This window comes from Onychomys torridus, chromosome 21 (assembly GCF_903995425.1).
Source record: "Onychomys torridus chromosome 21, mOncTor1.1, whole genome shotgun sequence".
NCBI lineage: Eukaryota > Metazoa > Chordata > Mammalia > Rodentia > Cricetidae > Onychomys > Onychomys torridus.
In genome coordinates this window covers 19,820,143-19,834,951 of record NC_050463.1, presented here as the reverse complement: position 1 = coordinate 19,834,951, position 14,809 = coordinate 19,820,143, and the positions used below count along the sequence as shown (strand labels likewise).

At 44.3% G+C, this 14,809-nt stretch overlaps 1 protein-coding gene across 1 annotated transcript in view; it reads right to left on the bottom strand.

The window, feature by feature from the left end:
- Positions 1-14,809, bottom strand: part of Thada (THADA armadillo repeat containing) — a 289,455-nt gene that overhangs the window by 134,681 nt on the left and 139,965 nt on the right.

Sequence of the window (14,809 nt, the reverse complement as noted above, 5' to 3'; positions counted from 1 at the left end):
TCTTATTAGCAAAGTCAGAACCTAATGAGCCAACATAAGGTCAGAGTTCTTCATTAATAGCAAATGAACGTGTGTCTGGCCACTTAACCGTTGCCACAGACAGTTAATTTAACTAATGAGACTCAGCACGAAGCACATCACTGCCACTGTTCGTAGTCAGAGCAGTGGACACTGTCCTTCCGGCTGTGAAGACACAGGACACTTGAGAGAAGTGACTCCTCTCCCTGGTTTATCTGGAGGACAGTAGCTACCATGGTTTAAACAACCTTTTATAGACAAAACAGGCTCCTCTACTCCTAAACTTCTCCATACATCTCATGTGATAGCAGCAAAATGCTCTCACCTCTTGGATTCCTTAAAGTGTTCAATATTCATAGCCCTATAGTTCTTAAAAGGCTAATCAATTCCTTATATGCAACAGTAGTCACACTCACATTAGGGCAGACAATTCAAATCATAGTGCATTTCCTACTATGCCAGAGTACTAGAATGCTCCAGAGCAGGCCTTATTTATTTGTTATGGTGAAATACCCCAAATGTAAAATTTCCCAGTTAGCCATCTCACTATGTAGCTCTACCTAGCCTGGAACTCACTATGTAGATTAGGCTGACAGCAAACTCAGAGATCCACCTGCCTTCCAAGTGCTGGAACATAAGGCATATGTCACTATACCCAGCCCAGTCATTTTTCAATGCATGGATCAACGCTGTCAAGTATATTTACCAGGTAGTTTTATTTTAGATTGAACTGGCCTCTGGCCTCAATGTCTGGATATCCAATTTGTTTCTGCTTGATATTCACGGCGTCAGATATAAATGCCACTCTATTGTCAGGCACCCTCCTGACTAAGTATTCAGAACCAAAGTTCATACAGCACATTGGAGTCTGTCTGCTGGAGGTGAGGAGGCCCTAACTGTGCAAATAAAGCATTGTCCCTTACAGATAAAAGATGGAGACTTTGATCTTCTCTTCCTTACCATTAAGCCTTTCTGAAAAGAAGAAACCCACTATTCCCTGACCTCTGGGAGTTTTACAAACTTCAGACTGCAGTTCAGAGCTCAGACAAGAAACTGTCCAAGAAAAACATGCCCCAATGAACAGGATATAAACAAAGCTGTAAGGAGGTAATTAACGGTAGAGACTTGACTCCCTCACTTGCGGCTCTGATAACAATCTGGCATTTTATCAGCAGGGTCTTTTATCTGCAAGGATTCAATGTGTTCTGCTGCCTGAAACTATTTGGGGAGGGACAAAGACAAGCTTTCATCTTGAAAAGGAAACAGAGCTACGTCTCTAAGGGTAAGGAAGAGTCAAAGCTGTAAAGCTCAGTGAGTTCTCTGACAGGAGAGGTAAAGGGAAAATAGACCGTCACTGAAAGCATGGGAACCAGTGGTGGTGGGGTAGAGTCATGGCGGCCCTCTACCAGGCCACAAGTGTGAGGAAGACAATATGCTTTCTTGTTCTCCATTCTGCATCTTCTGCCAATGTCTTCTAATTGTCTTCTTGTTAAAATCAAAGAAACATAACTAACTCACAGTGTGGCTAATGACTCAAGTGTAGTCTGCCTCTCACAGCTTTAAAAGGGATCTAAACTATATACCAAATGAACCCTCAAGGCTCAGCTCAAGATGAAGGTGGCATCTAAGAATATGAGGTGGCCTGAGGGCACTGTTTAAGAACACCACCCTCGGAGCAAGTCGGTGCTTGCTAGGGTCTGCAGCAGCTTAGCAGCACCCCTAAAAAAAGGGATGGTTCAGGAATAGCAGTCAGTTGCAGAATGTTCTTTTACTGCCCTCTAACGCTGTTCACTCCACGACTGGTTGTGAGACTCAGAAAAAAATAGGGCTTTGGATTCCCCATCTTCTTTAGAATTCAGGAATATTTATCTAAGGTTGAGTCAGGATAGCCATACATTCTAGAATCTACAGCCCAAGGCTTCTAAACCAGAGCAAACTGCCCAATAACTCTAATTACCTTAGTCATGCTGTATGCATCCCATGGCCTTCTCTAGGTTCCTATCCAATTCCCTCGTGACAGCAGTGCTTTAGGAGAGGAGGGCATAGGGAAGCCGCTCTGTGCCTGGTGTACAATGGAGAACTCTATCAAGTCATGGCCTTCTCAAGCTACTACTTTAGGGGCATGCTCAACCAGGCAGCAGAGTGCAAATCTCTCTCTAGGAAGTCCCCAACCCCCACCCCTGCCTTTCTCTATGTAGCTCTGGCTAGCCCGAAACTCACTGTATAGACCAGGCTGGCCCCAAACTCACAGAGATCTACCTGCCTGTCTCCCAAGTACTAGAATTAAAGTCATGTACCTCCATGTCCAGCAAGAATTCCATTTCTTTATAAGTTTCTCTTAATTAAAGTTATATGGGATATAATTAGTGTATTAATTTTGCATTTTTGATTATTTTGTCCATACTCAATGAAGCTGTACCTTAAATTTTGGGTTTTATAAAAATCATGACTCTTACAGGGAAAAAGTGAATAAACAGTCCAAAAAGAAACAAGCTAATACCACAAGGACAGTTCAAGGGACTCTCTTAGTGTTTTGAAAATATTTCTGCCCACTATTTGTAAATTATTTTCTCGTCTGTGTGACACATCTTTCAGCAACAACTCAGCTTTTTCTTGGCCATCTGGATCTATTTCTATGGTTTAGACCAGAATAGACAACCTTTTCCAGTACGGCTGGCTGCAGTGATCAAAACTGAGTAGGCTTCCTGACGTGACAGCGCCTTCTAGACACACAACAGCATCACTCTGGATGCTGTGTGGATGAACACAGGATAAAAATACTCCCTCCCCCCTGGGGGGCCTGGGGGACTCACCAAACTCTGCTTTTATGACTATTCACTGAGCTAAGTTTGGCCAGTGGAGGACAGAAGTGGAACTCAGTACATACAAAACATAATACGGATGAGAAGGTTTTAACCCATTTCACCAGCTGCTACTGTTAGGGCCCAAGATGGTCCCTAGATGCACTTTGGAGCAATGAAACCACCCTCCTCATCCACACTGGCCTTTTCCTGATTGTCAGATAAGAAAACACAGGCAATTTAAAAACATTTGACTATGAACTGATAACCATGTGATTTTGTTCTCTAAGACAGTAAAGATAAAGGAGGAAACTGGTATATATGAATAGAGTACTTTGTAAACTTCAAATCCTTAGGTAAATGCAATGCTACTACTATTGGTTTTCCTTCATTCTCAGCAAGCCCAAAATCTTTCCAAAATTACAGAAAGCTTAAACTGTGGAAACTCAGGACGGCACACTAGCAGTGAGGCAGCTTTTCTAATAGCTTTGAAAGCATGCATGAACAGCAGCCCACAAACAAGCTAGGACTGTATGTATGCATCTCAGCCCCAAGCCACACTTGCAAGTGTGCAGTGACCCCAAGTTCCAAACAAGGAAGATGCCTTTTGTAAGAAAGTCTCAGGATTTCTCAAGAATCTCACAACTTTAGCTGAGCCAGTTTTATTTAGCAACCTGTCACAAGCACGTGGGCTCAACTGCCAATTTTTCTTCCTTTAGTGCTGATTTCAGATTGGAAAATGAGACCACTGCCAACGCCATGCCTCAAAGGAGAAACATCCAAGAAAACAAGGCAAGCCCAAACACCTGTTAGATAAAACTGTAGGTTAGCCTATGGCACACTGAGAACTAGTGTGTCATGTTTCACAGATAGAACATCAGAAATAGGTAGGTGGGAGAGCCTGTTGTTTGGTGAAGAACTAGGAAACCCAAGGTAAATGGGCTCTGGAGCCCAGGGCTCAAACCTATGCGTAGCCCACACTAGCTACATGACCTAGGGTGTATTTCCATGCCTCCTCTTTAGATGATAGTAACAGCTACAGCAAACTCACCCCACTGTCTTGATGATTAAATGGGCTAATATGCAGAAGGACCTATAATAGTGCCTACTCTATCATAAACATCTGCTAATTATCATTTATCACTACTTAGGATGGAAAAAATCAGAACAGAGAGAGAAGAAGCGTCAGAGCACAGAACACTTCAGATGACAAAACCCTTGCTCAACTCTCCATTGCATTTTAGTGCCTCGGTCTTCTCGGTAATTCTTGTTGAGTGAATGAAGAAATGGTCCAACCCTGACTCCTCAACAGTCCCTTACAGACTGTAGATACATTAGACTTACTTCTCCTGGGCCCTGTTCTGGGTGCTGCAAACTGCTATGAACCAATGTAATGAAAAAGAGCCAATCATTTCAAACGTACTGCAAGGCTGGCTTTCAGAAGCCAGGGATTTGTTTTGGAGCAATGCTCCTGTCAGATCCCTGGGGGCACTCTGTTACGCTGCCTGTGGAGAAGGGGAGTGTTGACAGCAGATATTGCACTAGATCCTACAGGGGTGGGGTGGGGGCTTCTCATAGTGAGCAGGGGCAATTGAAAGCGCTCACCTCTGGATGTCTGTGGGAGAGGCAGAGAGAGATGTCTGTACAAACAAAGTCTCTGAAAATGGAGCCACGGATTGAGACTGACTTCTTAGTGTAGGCACGTGGCAACCCCAGCGAGTGCAAGAGAATGAAGAAAGGCTGAGAGCAGGACAAAAAGTGGACGGTGTTGGAAGAGCAGCAGGAGGAAAGTGGAGTGGGAAGGAATGCGAAGAGGAGAGAGACACAATGGCTCGAGGAAGCCATGTGGCCAGTGCTGTGGAGGAGGGAGTCTGCCAGAGCATTGGGCCAGGAGAAAAGCAGAGAGCACTGCAAAGCATTCAGGGGCTTTGGAAAGGAGGCAGTTTCAGTGCAGTGATACTGTGCCTGAGTGAATGGGGCAGGGCAAGAACAGGGGACTGTGAACACACAACTTTCTCTCAGAATCAGGTCACAGAACACAAGGCAGCCTTGGGCGGGGGAAGGGGGGGTCTCTGCTGAGAGGCGCCAGTGGTCTCTAAGGTCTCTTGTAAACACAGGTGGTGAAAGGTGAGGGGTTGGGTTAAACAGGAGCACGTAGGCTCTCAGTAAATTCAGCAGTGCATGAACGGAGTGGTGAAGACTGCTATACCTGGTTTGAAAGGAGGGAGAAGAGGTGCCAGAGCAAAGGGAGAAGATGGGGATGGGCAAGCAAAAGCAAGTCTCCAGAAGTCCTGTGCACTCTGCGCAGACATGACTAAGGCAGCTGGTTTAGCTAGACTGGAGATACTGCTGTCCCCTGCTTACTTGAGGTCTGCTTTCCACGGTTTCAGTTACCTGTGGCCTCAAAGGACTACTTGGAAAATTTCAGGAATAAACAATTCATAGGTTTTAGTCTGTATATCATTTGAAGTAAAGTGATGAGATCTCATGTCACCCCATACTGTGCAGCTCAAAACATGAACCATCCTTTTGCTCAGCCTATCTCCGGTGCATATGCTACCCACTTGTGAGCCACTCGGCCATCTCATTTGCCCGACTGACTGCCCCAGTGCAACGGTGGTTGGGTTCAAGTCACAGTGTACTCAATGGCCTGAAGCATCAAAGCAGTGATGAAGCAAGCCATTCAGACGGGGAGGAGCAGCCGCAACAGCAACACACTGTAAACAAACAGTGAAAGCTACCCGTTAGGGAAGAGAAAACCTAAGATTCATGGTAAAGACGAGTCTCCTACCCATGAGACTGTACCAGGGGTGGGGGTTCATGGAGGTTTTGAGATTGTGCAACAAATGCAAAAGCCATACTTTCAGTATACATGTCTTCTAAGAACAAATCCAGTGTGGGATTCAGTATTAGCTGTGGCTTCAGGCATTCACTAGAGATCTAGGAATATATCCCTAAGAACAGCAGGGGACTACTGTAGTAAAGTAAGAGTCAAGGTCCAGAGAGAGAGAGAGAGAGAGAGAGACAGAGACAGAGACAGAGACAGACAGAGACAGACAGACAAAGAATGAACCAGGGAAAGACAACCAAAGTCATGGTCCTATACTACTATATTTAATTTTTACTTACTGCTCTGTTCCTAACTTATACTTTCTGTCTGAAAAGAAAAAGAAAGTGCAATTTTGATCTAAAATGTTCATCACTACAAGGGTAAATGAGTGTTGCATTAGCCAGCATGGGGCCTGATACTGTGTAGCCCTTCAAGTTAGCATTAAAAACATCCCATGAACACCTTGGCAAAAGTTTTGAGAAAATATTTAAGATCAGAAAATAAAAGCTTCATATGGAAAAAAAGATTATTAAAGTACTTTTAAATGTGTATTGTTACTGAATTTAAAAATGCAACCTCTGGGACAAATACTACTCTTTATTAAAGTTGTCAAAGATTTGTGATCAGCGGTTTGTCCTGTTAAAACTGCAAAGCACTATCATTGTGTATTTCCTGGGTCACCCTTAGTTCAGGTAGAAGCAGTGCTCTACAATCAGTTCCGGGTTATAAATCTAGAACTATCATAACCCTCCCCTGGCTGGGTCCCACTGTCTGCAGAGTGGTATGGCCTCACTTTGTTCTTATATGACATCACAGTGGATTATTTCTAGAAGTCCCTAAAATGGCAGACTGAATTTCCCTGCAATTTTTCCTGCCCTGCTACTTGGGAAAGCCTGCTAGACTTCTGCAACTCACTAGCCTCAGCCCTTAGGCCGTGGATCCCACAGAGTGGTTAATGTACACACAATGTCAGTCACAGCCCGCACTTTATCTCACTGGCTCTACAGCAAACTCTTCAAAGATGAAGACCCCTTTCTTTCCAGCTTACCCACAACCCAGCACAAGCTAGATACACAACAAATGTTTAGCAAGCACTTGGAGAGTCAATCAACTGGTTGGATTCTAGCTTTTCAAGCAAACGGACAGCAGCAGGCCATGGATCATCATCACTGTCAGAATCTTCGCCTAAGAATGAGACTGTTTGCAGAGCTAACCACTTGTTCTAACATGACCTCAACCGGCCTGTCGAGGTAACAGATAACACTGAAGAAAAGCTGGTCCCTACAAGTTTTGTTTTTCTAGCTTGCTTTGTCAATGCATTCCATAAGAGGTGAACTCCTCATTCCTGTTGCTCAAAAACATACTTGGAGAAAAGTCTTAAAGAGATCTGACACCCCAGACTGAGTCAGCCAGGCCCTGCTCGAGGAACTAGGAGGAAAAACAAAAATAAAAGAGGTTTGTTTGTTTGTTTTAATGCCAGAACTTGGGGGAGGGGGCACACAACATAGAAAGCATGATTTCATTCCACATGCTCAACTTCAACTACCCGAGTGGAGTCTGGAAACTCGGAAGAGCATGAGCACAGCTCTCAATAGAGCTGGATGGGGTCACAGGAAGAAGGAAACAGGTTAGCATAGCACCAGGAACCCCCTTCCCATCTCTGCTCCAAGGCCTCCCTATAAGAGGCCTAAACAATTAGCTCAGTGAGCTAACCTCAACAGAGAGGAGTGGGTGCCAGTCTCGCTTAAAGACAAAAGGAAAACTAGCTGCTGAAAAGTGCCTGAGCAGAAGTGAACCTCTGCACTTGGCCATCTTGTCCAAAGCCCGATCTGGGTCCATAGTCTCACCCGTAAAACCAAAGGGACAGAGTTCTAGACTGACAGAACAACAGGTCTCTCTGGGGATCTCTGTCCCTATGAAATTTGGTGGAAACCACAGGAGAGCCAGGGAGAGGGAATTCTTCATTTGCAGTTCCAAGAAGGCCCAATGTTTAGGTGTTTCCATGTGCAATGGGCAAGACTTGGGGACTGCAAAACTCTCTCCCCAGGCGTCTCTGTTCAAACAAGATCCGTGGAGAACGGCGGACAACAAACAGTTATTTATTCCAGTCACTTCAGAAGAGCTACCTCTGACTTCTCAAGACTCAGATGTTCCTTCTACTTGTCAGAAAACAAATGTAACTTAAGCCAACATCTGGAATGGAAGAAAATACAGCAACCACAAAAAAAAAAAAAAAAAAAAAAGATAATTAAATCAATAAGGAGTGCTTTTCAGACATAACATCACACAGGCCAAGAGTATTCTCAGAACCATCCAGAACAAAGTTACAGAAGTTACTTGGAAGCTAAATTTAAGTGGATTAATTCCTGGAGGGCATCGTTTAGGAATAGACCACCACAACTTTGTGGGTCATGCCAAAATGGCTCCCCCATTCTTTTCTTTGTAAGACTGGGGAACCAATAAAGTATACAAATAGGTGTGAGACATTTAGAACAAGGCTCATCGTTTGACTCACCGCCCCCTTGGGAACTGTCCTGAACTATTCAGTGTCCTGAAATAAGACATCCCAAACAGACAGATGCCTTGACAGTCATCCTACCCAACCTCAGATGCATCACAGAGCCCCTTTGGGAAACATATCCACCATCTGATCAATCAGTTTTCCTCAAGCACTCTCTTTGCTGAGCAGCTCAGTACGAGGAAATCTAGTCACGTGCTTGATGGAGAACACTGCCTTTCACAAAACTCTTCTTGTCTTCAGGGCTGCACTCTCTCCTACTTCCCCTCTGGGAGGGAGATGACAAATTACATGCCTTCCCATACGGCAGCCTCTCGAGTATGTGAAGGCCATTCCCATGTTGCCTCTACCCAGTCTCCCCCGGTCTAACTGCTTCCAGATGTCTCGCTTCCTCCAAATTGTGGACACTGCCCCAGATAAATATTAGCCTATCACTGACCCTCCTAAAATGAAGATCCCAGAGCAGAAGAATAAACAGGCGGACCCAGGGTGTTCAGGAGGACTACAGCAAGCTCTGCTTTCCCCAGCATCGGTGCCATCACTGCCCCAGGTTCTCCGATATGAAAGCAGACACCCTCAATCCTAACGTGGTACATAGCTCTAGTCTCAACCCACCAATACAGTTTCCTAAAGCCATTTGGAACATATATTTAAAAAGCCCTTATTGTGTCGAATTCAGAGGACCGCTCGCAGGACTCAGATTTCCCCTTTTACTGTGAGGGCCCTGGCTTGGTGGCCTTGACCTGTTGAGTCAACTTGCCAGCTTCTACTTTCAACCAAGGAATATATCAGACATACAGAAAAAGAACAACAAAGGCGTATGGAGACGAATAAGACATTTAACCCTTTGCCCAGTACCAAGAATTAAACACACACACACACACACACACACACACACACACACACACACACACACACACACCATAAATAAAATTAAAGCTCTGAGTGCATGGCTCCTCAGTTGCCTCCATTCCCTAGCCACACAGAGGTAAAGGGTGTAGGTCTGAGTCTGTGTTTGCTACTCTCCTTTCTGAAGATTTTTGCATTTTTTATTCCTTTGCCTATGTTATACACTCATTTTATAAAAGTTGCGATCGAGTCTATTTTCACTTAAGTAATTCAGATACTGAATAAAGCTGCACACCCACCCAGCATGGTAATGTCACCCAAACACTGAGGTGACTCAGATATGACTTATTCTTGGGGGATCCTTCTTAGTTCTCAGCAACTGAAGCCTAGAATACTCTTAAGTGCTACACTTAAGAACCAGTCGGAAACAACTGCTATCAGTACAACTATGTGGTAATATAAAAATATGCCTTCTCGGTTGGGGATTTAGCTCATTTAGCAAGTGGTAGAGCACTTGCCTAGCAAGCACAAGGCCCTGGGTTCGGTCCTCAGCTCTGGGGGAAAAAATATGCCTTCTCCTTGCTTTTTGGGAAGAGCAGCTAGGGCTCTTTTTTTTTTTTTTTTTAGCTGAGGATTGAACCCAGGGCCTTGCGCTTGCTAGGCAAGCACTCTACCACTGAGCTAAATCCCCAACCCACTCTCCTTGCTTTTAAAGGCTACTGGCACAAGATTTCCATGCCCCATGGCCCCCAAATTGCTGGCACATTCTGAGCTGACATTTGAACCCATGTCGGTCAATTATTTGAGTCATGGGACATGCTCTTACTCACAGAACACTGTGCATACTTCCTAGTACCCAACCTTCATCTGGCTTCAGGGTTTTCCTTCCCATTCACTGGCAGAGACACGTCAAAGCAAGTGCTTAAAAAAAAAAAAAAAAAAAGCCTGCTCTTTACGAGTCTTAGTGTTCTGTCTGAGGTGGTGCACACTCCACACTGTACACATGTGCTGGAAAGACACACTGCTACTCTACAAATCAAATATGGATAGTAATTACACACCAATTTGTTTTGTGTTTTGTTTGTTTTGAAGACAGGATTTCTCTGTGTAGTCCTGGCTGTCCTAGAGCTCTGTATATAGACCAGGATGGCCTCAAATTCGAAAAGATTCTCCTCTGCCTCCCAGGTGCTAGGATTAAAGGTGTGCACCACCACCACATCCAGCCATAAAAGCTTCTTCTCTTCTTCCCCTATTACAGACGATGAACTCTGGAATTCCTTCACACATAAACCCAGAAGTGCTATTTTGTAAGCAGGACATTTAGCCCCATCACCCTGAGGCTCTCCTACCTGGTTCTCTATTCTTGCTGTATTAGTCCGGGGGTGCTTTACCTTACATGTCTGGCTTCATTATAACTGTAAGAGTTTCAACAGAAAAACAGTGCCTTGCCTCTTCTTCTATCCTTATCCATTCAGGCTTCTCTCCTATGACCCTAACCCCTGCAGCAGGGTACTAAAAGTCAAGACTTTCACAGGGCCCCTCTAATGGCAGCCAGGGAGGAGTTCATAATCCAGGAAGGTCAAGGCTCATGAGGCCAGAGAGGACCAAGGTAACATTCAGTCCAAGAGCTTAATTTGATTGAAACTTGTTTGAAAAGGAAACAGAAAGTCAGAGAGGTGAATCAAAATATAAGCAAATGTCAAAGCTCCTAATAGAACAGAGGGCTCCTCAAAGGCCAGGTAAAACATGGGACCGGCTGAGGCTCCTTTCTGTATAAACCATGACCATGGCTACAACATGTGGCTCCGATAATACAGGGCTGGAAGTCCTTGAATACTTCAGAATGCACAGATCTGCTCACACACAAAGTTTTGACTCTAAGCTAGTTTCATTTTTGCATTTTCTCAATTTTATTCGGTGCCTAAATCTGTACTAGGTAGAAGAAAGGGCCACAAAACACCAAAGCCAATAGCTAGCTGTTGTGCATGTTAGGAGATTTGTTTCTGATGAGGAGCAAGCACTGAGCATTACAGTATAATCGAACAGTGATGGTGACAAGGAAGGATGCTCTGCACTGTGAAGGAGGAGAGCGGTCAGGAGCCCAGTGCACAGGAAAGGGAGCGGCACGGACTCCTACCCGGCGATGCCGGGACCACTCTGCTTGCCTCTTTTGTCTCTACTTATCTAAAAGGAGTCTGGGAAATCAGAGCAAGTACAAATAAAATGTACAGATGCATGGCATGTAGTTAATTCTTGAGTTCAATTCCTAGCACTGCATAAACTTGGCACACTGGCACATCTCAAAACAAACACAAACAACAACAAATCCAAAAAACAAAAGCAGCAATGTAATGCCCAGACTTAAATGACAGCTCCTGGTACCAGAATCTCAAGTGAAATAGAAACTCATTCCTAGTTCCGTAAGACCCGCAGTACTCCAGCACAGAAGACAAACTGCCTTGCTTTATAACCTGTAGAAGCAGGTGCAACATAATCATCTGCATTATGTAATATTCAAGGGAAACAAGACCAGAGTCAGTATTATTTCCCAAGGTCACAGGCTTAAAAGGACCAACTCACAGTTTTTCTATTTCTACCTTCCTCTTTGGTAAACTGGTATAGTCAGTCCTAAGGTTCCACGAAACATGTTTAAATACACGAAACACAAGTTTCCCTATTCCTTGTTGACTAGATCATCTCAATGATTTCACATCTCAATGTAAAATGTCCTCCACATAGGTTTCTATGCATGATGTCTATGGGTACACATTGGTTTTGTCGTTGGTGCTCAGTATTTGCCAGAGAAAGAAAGACAGCGGGTATCACTTTAAAACTGAGAGGAGCAAGTAAATGGATTGGGGAAGTTCAGTACTGAAAATAAATGAAGCTGAAAGAAGGGGGGGCTGCAGGGTCTGGGGCAGAGGGAGAAGGACATTTGACAAGGGCTCTCCAAACAGTGAACTGCAGTGAGGAGATTTCTCCGGGTTAGGGAGGTCATGAGATCTCATGTTTTTAGCACTATGCACACATGTGAGTCCAGGGCATGATAAATGCTCAGAGCCAGTGTCACAGTGGGAAGTCACACAGAACCATGTCTCCTCAGTCTGGGCCTTTGCTCTGTTCAGGCCTCTCCAGTCAGGGTTCTAGGATGGTACTATGTGTTTTCCTGTAATTTTCCACTGGAAGCTCGAACTTACCTGTGAAAGGGAATTCAAAGACTCCTGGCCCCTTTTGGCCTCAGAAAAGACCTCTGGCCTCTAGAAGGCCAGACAAGTAGGCACTGGTGAGCTACATTCAGAAAGCCACTTGGAGTTCCTTTTAAAACATGATTATTCTGTGCTATTGCAACTGAAAGGTGAATGGTCTTAAATGAAAGGCACCTCATTAATGTGGGAAAGGGCTGTGTATCTGGATGGAGAACAGAAAAATACACAAGACCTTAAAAAACTGTAAACAAGATGCTGGGGCTAATATGAGTATTTCTGTTCCAAGACAGTATAACAGTCCTAACAGTACCCACACAGAACATGGAAAATCCCAATTAGGAATTTCTAAGATTCATGCTGACTGAGAAACAAGCTTGGGCAGACTCTTTAAAAATCCCTTAGATTTATTTATTTTATGTGTATGGGTGCTCTGCTGGCATGTATGTGTGTGCATCACGTGCATGCCTAATGCCTGTGGAGGTCAAAAAAGGGTGCTGGGTTCCCTGGAACTGTAATTACAGGCAGTTGTGAGTCATCAAATGAATTCTGGGACCCAATGATAATAATTGTTCTTACCTGATGGACCATCTTTCCAGATCTTTTGGGTAGATTTTTAAACATACAGGGTTGGAATGCATCTCAATGGCAGCGTGCCTACCAAGCATGAACAAGGCCCTGGGTTTCATCCCCAACACTGAAAAGCCAAGTAACACAAACAAACCAAGCAAACTAACCCAAACTAAGTTCTAACCTGGTGCCACATCCTTGCACAGTTTGGGTCCTAGAACCCTAACTAGGTACAACGAGGGGATGAGGAAAGGACAGACAGACACACAGACACAGAAAATCTAGGATCAGGCAGTAGACTCTGTAAGAGAACATTGGAAGCTTGGTGTGTTTATTATATAGTTATACGTATATATATTTGGACAGCGAGATAAGAGTGTTGCACACAGCTAGCTGAAGAAGGATGCAGGGTTACTATATAAGATAAACAAGAAGGCAGGGTTATTATACACAACTGAAAAAGGAGGCAGGTTTAGCTAACCTCGATAGGAGCAATCTTTGTAAAGGAGCAGTCTTTAGGCCGTGAATTTGGGCTCACAATGTGGGTCGTGGGGAGCAGCTGTGAACATTTCCTGCAGACACTATCACCATCGCCACAAGGGTGAAAAGGCTTTGTCATACCTCTAAGCTTCACCCAGGGAAAGGTTTTGCCATTCCCATGGGTCTGAGGTACTGGGGTCACTGACGTGGCCACATGCACATTAACAACACACTAAGGACTTCACTGCTCCCAACAACCTGGTTTCAGAATAATGTTTAAATCTTCTATATTAATGTAATCTTTGACTATTTTTCAATACCATGTATATACTCAGATGATATATAAACAGGTTCATTTGGAAGGATATTTTCAATGCAGCAACTTCCTGCTTCTAGGAGCAGCAGACCACAGAAAGTTTATAAAAGCCTCTGCAAAGCAAATGTTCTCAACCCAGACAATGAGGGTCCATGGCATATCTTGGTTTTAATGTACTCTGTGATTCTCTGCTTGTACTTTTCCCCTTGTGTTGACTTTCTGAAAACACCACTTAGCCCCCACCTCCCTCCTGCAAGTGTTCATGAAAGAGAATACTGTTAAGGCTCTTGAAAGTAAAATTTACCACCCAAATTTCTAAAATGAATCACCAAATGCTGAATGAGGCAGTCAGTAACTGTGTATCAGGAAACAGAAACCCGTCTGAGTGAGTCATCTCTGTGATCAAAGATAACACAACCACAGCCCCGGCTCTGGCAAACAAATGGTCAGAGCAATCACATGTCACAATCTTGTGTTTAATGGTTTCTCACATGGAAATGCGTAAGTCAGCTACATGAGACCAGGAAGCAGAGCCCAAAGTACCACACAAACAATAAACACACTCTCTCAAGTTTCATGTTTTTGTCCAAGTCCATTTCAATTTTTCAGTAGATACATTAAAGGCACCAACTAGACAAGAAATTAAGGAGAAAGGCGAAAAATGTTTCTATGACAGCTAGAAAATACAAATGCTTTTTGGAGGCTGGCATGTTAAGGTGCTTCATCCAAAATAAGAGTGATCAGACGGTGACAGACATCTCCAAAGAGGTGACAGAGCCTTTGGGCCCTCCAAAAAAGCTGTAGCAAGAACAACTGTAGTTGGTGTGTCCACACGGCACTCGATGCCTGGAGATCTTAAGCACTCCAAGTTAGAAAGAGAAGGTAAGTGGGACCACGGGCTATGGAGCACTGCCACAGGCATGCCAGGTCCTGGATGATCTGACTCCTCCAGAGTCAAGAGCAGATAGATGTTGTGATAAGTCTTTTAAACCACAGTACGGGGAACATACGCTAGGATCACGCCTGTTCCACACACATGTGCTGGCTGGCCCAGTAGAGTACAATGTGAACCATAGGCAGTGTTTTCAAAAGAGCTATCTCCTATCAACACCACACACCCATTAGCAGGTCTCCAAGGGAAACCTACCAAGACAGCAGGTTCTAATGAGCCACCACACCCACCAGCATAAGCACCTTCCTCTGAAGCACTAGAGACCAGGCAGG